Source organism: Tripterygium wilfordii, chromosome 8 (genome assembly GCF_013401445.1).
Source record: "Tripterygium wilfordii isolate XIE 37 chromosome 8, ASM1340144v1, whole genome shotgun sequence".
In the NCBI taxonomy this organism is placed as follows: Eukaryota; Viridiplantae; Streptophyta; class Magnoliopsida; order Celastrales; family Celastraceae; genus Tripterygium; species Tripterygium wilfordii.
Genome location: NC_052239.1, coordinates 5,666,685 through 5,675,788, shown reverse-complemented (window position 1 = coordinate 5,675,788; position 9,104 = coordinate 5,666,685). Strand labels below are relative to the sequence as shown.

At 37.8% G+C, this 9,104-nt stretch overlaps 1 non-coding gene across 1 annotated transcript; it reads right to left on the bottom strand.

Moving 5' to 3' along the window:
* Positions 1 to 5,440: 5,440 nt before the first annotated feature.
* On the bottom strand, positions 5,441 to 5,547 carry LOC120004697. The gene has a single exon (XR_005469614.1). It is a non-coding gene; the product is annotated as a small nucleolar RNA R71 (small nucleolar RNA).
* Between the last annotated feature and the right edge of the window lie 3,557 nt (positions 5,548 to 9,104).

Sequence of the window (9,104 nt, the reverse complement as noted above, 5' to 3'; positions counted from 1 at the left end):
ACCGGAAGGAGATATCTAGGGTTTGCCTCAAGCCATAGATGGCATAGGGTGCATGAACCATAGGAATATAGGTTTATGACTTACGCAATCGTTAAATGATTTTTATAGTTCTTAATAGGTTTTTGATATATTAATCCGATTGTTAGGAATAACAGGGATTTATATTGAAAATACGTTTGATGTATCTAGGAATATAACATTGAATAGGTTGGAAAATCGATTGTCATTATAGATAGAGGAATTAGGGATTAAGGGACCAAGGGAATTGAATTGGATAGGTGATGTGACGTTAAGTACCCTAGTGCTTTTCATCCTTGATTTCATACTTGTGTTTTATGTGTGTGCAGTGATAAGTGTATGTGTGTGTGGGAGCATACAAACCAATGTCCCTAACATTTAAACTCCACAAAACCCATGTCTAATAAAGATATCTACAACATTGAACAAATCCATCAAATTCCTGAAATTTAATATTCAAACACAAATAGGAACTAACAAAAAAAAACTATACAAGAAAAGCACGAGAATCAATCATACAGGCTCGACCCCTTTGGTATAAAAATCAATGTCCCCAGCAGAGTCGCCAGTTGTCTCAACCAGGGTCACGACGCAAACCGACGATGAAAGATGAAAAATATTTAGAGTCGCCACCAATTGATATGAGTGCAATTGGACACTAAAAATGGTATTCGAACCAGAAAATGGGTAAGGAGGTCTATTGAGTATGGGGAAGGTATTAGGCACCTGATGAGAATCCCACATCGGAAGATGATGGGTTTGGAGTCTAGCTTATAAGGGGGGACAAATCTCCTATTGTCAACCTGGGTTTTCAATAGAGAGTTAGGCCCAAACTTGTGATGCTAGACTTGGGCCTCCATCCTGTGTGGCGGGTATTCATCATTGGTGCTTTCATTGCGAGTGCACGCACCTGCGTGCAGGCCCGTGGGCTGGCACTATCATAGGCAGGCCTATCCCAGAGCCCATTCCTTTGTGGAGTTGGGTTAGCAGACAGTGGGCTGTGTCCATTGTGGGCGGGTTAGAAAAGAGAAAAAGGTCGTTTAAAAAAAAGAGAGAGAAAGGCCGTTAAAAGTAACTGGGAAAACCCTAGATCCACTGGACCTGGCAAGGCTATGTGACCCTGGCTCGCAAGGCTTGGGGCGGTAAGTGGGTCGTATGCCGAAATGGTACAGTCAGGGCCATGCACGAGAACGTGCATGCTCCCAAGGAGGGAGGATTGATGAGAATCCCACATCGGAAGATGATGGGTTTGGAGTCTAGCTTATAAGGGGGGACAAACCTCCTATTGTCAACCTGGGTTTTCAATAGAGAGTTAGGCCCAAACTTGTGATGCTAGACTTGGGCCTCCATCCTGTGTGGTGGGTATTCATCAGCACCCACAACTCCCTAAAATAATTTAAAAATAATTTAAAAAATACAAATATGGCCCACGAAGCCCATATGTTGCTTAAATCCAATCCAAATCTTCTAAGTATGGTCTCCGGCCCAAATGGGGTCAAGCCCAGTCCAAACCTAACAAATCAAACATAAGAAAGTGGTCAAAAATGGATATCCACATGCTAATCAAAGTTTAAAATTAAATCAAGCTCATATTACGAGTTTCCTTCAAATGACCACAATTTTTAGTTTCAAAATAGATCTGATCTATATATAAACAAAGTTTACATTCAAAACTTATTTGATCAATCAATCAGCAATGAACAAGGCCTGCACTGAACCGTATGGACAAAACAAACATAGTAAGCATACATGGGTTATATGCACAATGAAACAAGCATATCAGCACAATGAACAAGCATACATATACCATTAAACATATAGATATACCATCCAAGATCGAGCATACATATATAAGCACAGGTCAAGTTTCATAGTAAACAAATACGTGCAGACCAACATGTTGCTTAACTTGCCTATTCATCAAATTCTATTCTCAATGTTTGACAATATAGAATACACCACTAACATGAGCAGATACCAATTAAATAGCATAACCATACAGAATTGAAGCCGGCAGACAGGATTGGAACACCATTGGAACACCAGCAGAAACTCAGATCCCACTCCCCTCAGACTACGCATAATCCACAATAACAAAACTCCATACAAAACCAGTAGAAAAATTAAACCCAGACATAAGCAGAATCCATTCATCATTAACTAGGATTTTTACCAAATCATATGAACAAGACATGGACCCGTGAACACAGTTTCAATGGAAAGGGAATTGGGAGATACAAAACCAGAATCAGAGGATAAGCAAGAGGCTCTCAATCCAATACCAAAAACTCAAAGAGCAACCTAGTTCCAACACTGAAAATACAGAAAAACAAACGAGACTAAGGCCCCAGTCAAAACCAAACCCCCAACAAAACTAGACCTCAATCCAGAACTATCCTCAATCAAACATCACACTAAACCTCAATCAAACATCCCCAAAACATAGATATTAAAACACAGAGAATAAGCCAACATCAATTCATTTCAGACGGAGATTCATATATTGGAATCGGGCATACTTCATGGTGATAGAACCAAAGTGAAACCCAAAAATACAAGCAAAGAATCAAAGCGAGAACACTACAGAGGAACCGGAAACTACCTTCTCCTTTTCTTCTCAACTTCTCTGCATCGCGTCTTCTTTCTCTCCTTCCTTTTCTTTTTCTTTTTTTTTCTTCTGGTGTCATCGGCTCCCTCAATCTCTCAGCCTTCCTTTTCTTTTTCCAAAAACCAAAACCCTCCCCCTTTTCTCTTTCCTCCTTTCACACCCGATCCCGTTTTCTCTTGTTTTTTTGTCCCTTATATCGTGCGGCTCCTCCTCCCACTTTCTCTCTTTGACTTGAACTTTTTATTCCGAAAATGCCCCTGTAACCCTACTTTTTTCTCTTTTTAAAACCCTCAAGACTAATCTTTTTGTCATTTCCATTCTTCTTGCAAAACCTTAAAAAGGTGCTACCTCTTCTCTTTTAAGATTTTATTTTTAAATTTTTTAAAATTCTCTTATTTTTTAGATATTTTCTAAGGTTTGGTATTATTGGGCTAAGATTTGAGTATTTATGGGCTTAAGGATCTAAGAAACAGACTTTTGAATATCCATGGGCTTGTGGGTCAAGGAAAACAAATTTTTGTAGGCTTGTGGGTCCAAAAGTGGCTTTTTGAATTTTTGTGAGTTTGCGGTCTCAAGAACGGGCTTTGGCACTTTTTCATCATTTTTTTTTCATTTTCATTTTTTTTTATTTTTTCTATTCTTCTATTCTTTTGTGTTTTTTGGTCGATCGAAAACCGGTTACTACATCACCTAACACCAAACCAAACACAAAAATTTTGCAATCAAAAGCTCCATAATGAGAAGACCGGAGAGGAGGATCCATCACAACATCACTCCACAAGAAACTCCATTAGTCATCATAAAACCCCAGGATAGCACCAGAACAACAATACTCCAGCTATAAAGAATTGAAACAAAATTCCAACAGCAACCAGAAAACCAACTGATCGTACTATATTTTACATATTTTTAAACCTCACTTTACACTTGTTTTTGTCTCTTTTAATTGAACTAAACATGGATTCTACATAACTTCTCACTATTTTGATTTTCAGAATATTTATGAGGAAAGTGATGAAAAATACTTGCTTTGGGATGAATCCAATACAAATAAGGAATGAAGAATACTTGTAGATCAAGAAAGAGAGAAGAAAGGAAATAAGTACAAGAACATAATAAAAAGTCAAGGCTTGCTAGTGTGCTACTCGTGTGAAATTGTCAAGGAAAGTGAATCTTGGAAGGTTTTGAAGAGTGAAAGAGGTGGGGCCAACTCTTGACAATAGGAAGAAAGAAATGTGAGACAAGGCAAAAAAGGAAGTTTTGGTGTGAAGGACTTTGAAGGAAATATTTCGACAAGAAAGATGGAAACAAAGAGACCGAGTCATACAGGGAATTGGAATTGAAATTTGGCATTAATTGAAGGAAGCTTTTGTCACTATAAAAGGGAGTCCTCTAGCACAATAGAAAACACGAATTGGAGAGCCACATTCTCTAGTTTTTGTTCTTGTTCTTGTCTCTAGCTTTTCTCTTTGTTTTTGTTCTTGGTTCATGATGTTCTCATAGTTAGTTTCCTTGTGTTCTTATAACATGAGTAGCTAAAGCTCTTTGCTAGGGCTTGATGTAGCCTAGTATGATTATTGCAAGTACTTCAATTAATTGAATGCATAATTTTGGTTCATGATTCTTGTCTTTAATTTCTATGCTTATAATCTATTGTTTGTTTGATTGATTGGCCACCAATTGAATGCTCAATTAGATTCATCTAGCTAGGACTAAGGAACGAACCGAATTCACGTGTCTTAGTGGAACTGAAATTAAGGAAATCAATTGTCGACTGCCATGAACAAGGTTTAGGGGATTGATTGGTTGTTATAGTTCTTTAGATCGTAATGAGTTGCTAGCCTTGGATTAAAAACTACGAACCGAACATGATTAATCCATTGTTAATAATATTTGTTGGCACCGTGAACGAACGAACCAACATATTTAAGAAAGAATCAACCCTTGAATCGGAACCATAATTGTGTGTTTGTTAATTGGATGCTTGTGATAGGATTACTAGGTGAAATCATTGCCCTAGTGTTCTTCTCTTATTGGATATAAAATCTGAATTTTATTTCTTTGTTTTTATTTTATTTTATTTACATCAATCATTCTTCCTTTTTACCCAAATCTCAATCATTCATCAAGTTAGGTACATTAATTAGATTAACTAGTCTCCGTGGGATCGACCTCGTACTTACATACACTGTACTATTCGCAGACTCTTGTGCACTTGCGAGAATTATTACATCAAGTTTTTGGCGCCGTTGCAGGGGACTAGTTTAGTTTAATTGTACATAATTTTTTTTTATTTAAATTTTTTTCAGGTTTATGCAAGGTAGACACTCTTTGAAAGGAGAGCTACAACCTTACATAGACAACATTGAAAGTTTGTTGAGGAACAAGAATCAAGGTAGTGAAAGTAACGAAGAATCCTCAACCAAAGACAAGAAGATGGCGGCAATAGTTCCAGCTGAAACGATGGGTGATCTTGACATCCCCACTATTCCGGAATCTCCATCTTGCATTGTACTTCCGACGGCAGCTAGGAACTACGAGCTTAAGACCATACACTTTAACATGATGCCTTCTTTTCATGGTCTAAGTTCGGAAGATCCACTTAGTCACATTCGTGAAATTTTTAATATGGTTTCTAGCATGTCATTGTCTACAGGAGTTACTGAGGAGCACTTGAGGTTGAAAATCTTCCCTTACACTATGAAGGACAAAGCAAGGACATGGCTTAATGGTTTGAGGCCGGGTTCACTGACGACATGGACTGAGGTACAAAATAAATTTTTAGAAAATCTTTTCTCAACTTAGAAAACTGATGCTCTCAGGGACAAAATCATGCAATTCGAACAACAACTTGATGAGTCATTTTCTGAGGCATGGGAGAGGTTTAATAACTTGTTAATTCAGTGTCCCCATCATGCTTTGCCTTTATTAGTGTTGATGCGTATTTTCTACAAGGCATTGACAGTTTCTAGCAAAGCTGCAGTTAATAATTATGCAGGGGGATCGATTAGGAATATGACTCCAACCGAATGTCAAACTTTATTTGAAATACTTGCTATTGAGACGCAACATCCGGAAGTAAGAGGTAAGCGAGCAGGTGTGTATGAAATTTCCAATTTTGATTCTTTTGCACCAAAATCACAGGTTGATGCCATCTCTACCAAGTTGGACATGCTTCTAGCAATGAATGGGCATACGACTCAAGGAGTGGATTTTCCGGAGTTTGTACAAGAACAAGCAAACATGATGAACTCTTATAATCAGAATCCAAGGTTTGATCCCTACTCTAACTCCTACAATCCAGGTTTTCGGGCACATCCAAAATTTTCTTGGAAGAACACCCAGAATCAAGCCAATCCACCTACCACCACATTGGAAGATATGGTGCGGCAGTTGGCCATTAACCATCAGAAATTATAGGTACAAGTGGGTCAAATCGCTGAAGCATTGAGTCAAAGGGAGGCTGGAAAGTTTCCACGACAAACTGAGATCAATCCAACCCATAGGGAGCATGCCATGGCTATCACACTTTGTGATGAGCAACAAAGCCGAGTTGCTACAAAGTTGGAAGAGCAGAAAGTTCAAGAACAAGAGCAGCCGTTTCAACAGTCACGTCGTGCAATCATGTATGGGTTTCCTGACCCCGATAAACCTGCTCCACCTGTGAGACCTTATGTTCCTCCAATCCCGTTTCCAGGGTGTCTTAGGAGAAATAAAGAAGAAGTGTCATCAGTGCAAAAGACAACCCCGAAGACGGACGTGGAACCTTCTGTTATGCAAGAAAAGAAGAAAGTAGATGAGAATAAGGTGGTTCAACTAACTGAAGAGTGTAGTGCCATATCACAAAAGAAGTTGCCACCAAAGCTTAAGGATCCAGGGAGTTTCACTATACCTTGTTGCATAGCCAATCAAAATTTTGAACGTGCTTTATTAGATTTGGGTGCATCAGTTAATTTAATGTCTCTATCTGTCTTTGAATCTTTGAATGTAGGAGCGCTCGAAAAGACCTCCGTGGGCATAGAATTGGCTGATCGATCTGTTCGATATCCTAAGGGAGTACTAGAAGACGTTTCCGTTGAGGTACATGGACTGATTTTTCCAGCTGACTTTCTAGTACTTGATATGCAGGATTGCCAAGGTCGTGGAGAAGAGTTTCCACTGATTTTGGGACGACCATTCATGAAGACTGCAAGGATGACAATTGATGTGTACAAAGGCACGCTAACAATGACAAATAATGAAGAAACAGTGACCTTCAAGCCCAAGGTAGCACAAGGTGAGAAATCAATGGAGAAAGTGCTCACTATTAAAGATTACATTGTGGAGAAAGAAGGACATCCAACTAAGGTTGAGTCTATGAATCTACCTAGAGTCATGCCATACGAGAGAGGTAAGCATACTCCCACCTTTGAGTCCTTTCCTTTATCCACTAACAAGTTATTCCCCTCAATTGTGAAAGTACCCCAAGATAAAATCTTCCAACAAGCGGTTTTTGGAAAAAGGGAAAAAGGATATTCAGATCCTCTTGAGGAATCAACTGCTCTTACAACTCTGAGTAACGAAAGGCATACTTTGGATGTTGAACTGGGTGTTGCTAGAGGAAGACGATTGCTACAACCCAATGAACTGAAAGTGGGCTTCCAAGTTCACTAATTTAACTGCTTGAAGAGTTACATCTCGCCTAGACGTTAAATAAAGCACTTGGTGGGAGGCAACCCACCCGGTAAATTCGTTCCTTTCATTGTATATTATTTTAGTTCATTATAGAAGAGCACTCATCCCACACTGAATTGAATTGCTATTTGTGCATCAAATGCAGAAAGAAAAGTTGTGCCAAAACGCTGGATTGAAACAATTTTCTAGGACAACTCAGGACGAACCAGAATGCAAGCCATATATGTACAGAAAGATACGGATGTCTAGTTTCTGTAGAATTTTACGGTTCGTGAATCTGAGCTGAGATGAAGGAGAAATTAAAGATTTTATAACAGCTGCGCAGTGCAGAATTCTACGCGGGAATTACTTCTCGAATGTTTTTGCAGTCAGGTTGTATCACTCTAACTCATTACTTTTTCTTCGTGTTATTTTTCACATTATTCCATGCACTGAGGACATTGCATAATTCAAGTGTGGGGGTGAGAATAGCTTGTATTGAAAAAAATATATATATATTTTAGTTCCTTCCAATGCGATGATGAGACATAAATTGTTTAGGTCTAAAATTAGTTTGTTAGTAAAGAGAATTTTCACTAGAATTGAGTTTGAATTACAATTTTTATATATGGGCCAATGTTAACATGATATGTTGATTGAGAAAGAAGCATGTTTAGACTTGATGTAGACTTGCATAATTAACCTTGTGAGTTTTGAGCCTATATGATTGATACATTATGCATATCAATCCAATTTCTTTCCTGTGTGCTCTCATGATTACATGTTTCTCTAGAACTTGCTTTAAACCTTTTTGAGACTACATTGATACATGTGATGACATGAATATGATTGAGGCATTAGGATGATACCACCATAGCCAAATTGCCTATATCCTAATGTATTTATCCACTAGAAAGCCCTTTGAGCCTAAATAAGCCTTCTTATTCATGAAACTTATCTACTTGACCCTTTAACCCGAAAAACAATTACTTACCTAATTCTAAGGAATTAGTAGAGCATACCATGAGATTTTTCAAGTGTTGATGGTGTTTAGTATGTTGAGTTTGATGATGAAAAGAATTAAGTGTGGGGGACTTCTTGTTTATTTTGGGATGTTATTTGGTGGAGAATAAGTGTGATGTCGAACACATGTGCATTAATGTGTCGAAAAGAAAAAAAAGAAGTAGAAGAAGAAAAATATGTAGTATGATTCGACATTGTCTGAAAAAAAAAAAGAATGAAAAAAAAGAATGAAGAAAAAAAAAAGAATAAAAGAGGAAAAAAAATTTATGTGCATAGTGAAAGAAATCTTGAAGTTGTGAAGAATTGATGGAGCATCGAATATTGAGAATGAATATTGAGCCAACAAGATGATATATGCCCTAATTTTTGTGTGCTCTACTAGTTCTTTAGAAATTTTGTGATTTCCTATACCACTTTTTCTTTTTACCTTCACCCTTGACCCCATTACAACCTTGAATAAAGACCTCTTGATTCATGAAGTTACACGTTTTTAATGGTGTAGAATGGGTGGACAAGCAAGTATATGGTAGGACTGTTTTCATGAGATTAATTGAGTGCAAACACTTTAAATGTGCATAGTGAAAGAAATCTTGAAGTTGTGAAGAATTGATGGAGCATTGAATATTGAGCCAACAAGATGATATATGCCCTAATTTTTGAGTGCTCTACTAGTTCTTTAGAAATTTTGTGATTTCTTATACCACTTTTTCTTTTTACCTTCACCCTTGACCCCATTACAACCTTGAATAAAGACCTCTTAATTCATGAAGTTACATGTTTTTAATGGTGTAGAATGGGTGGA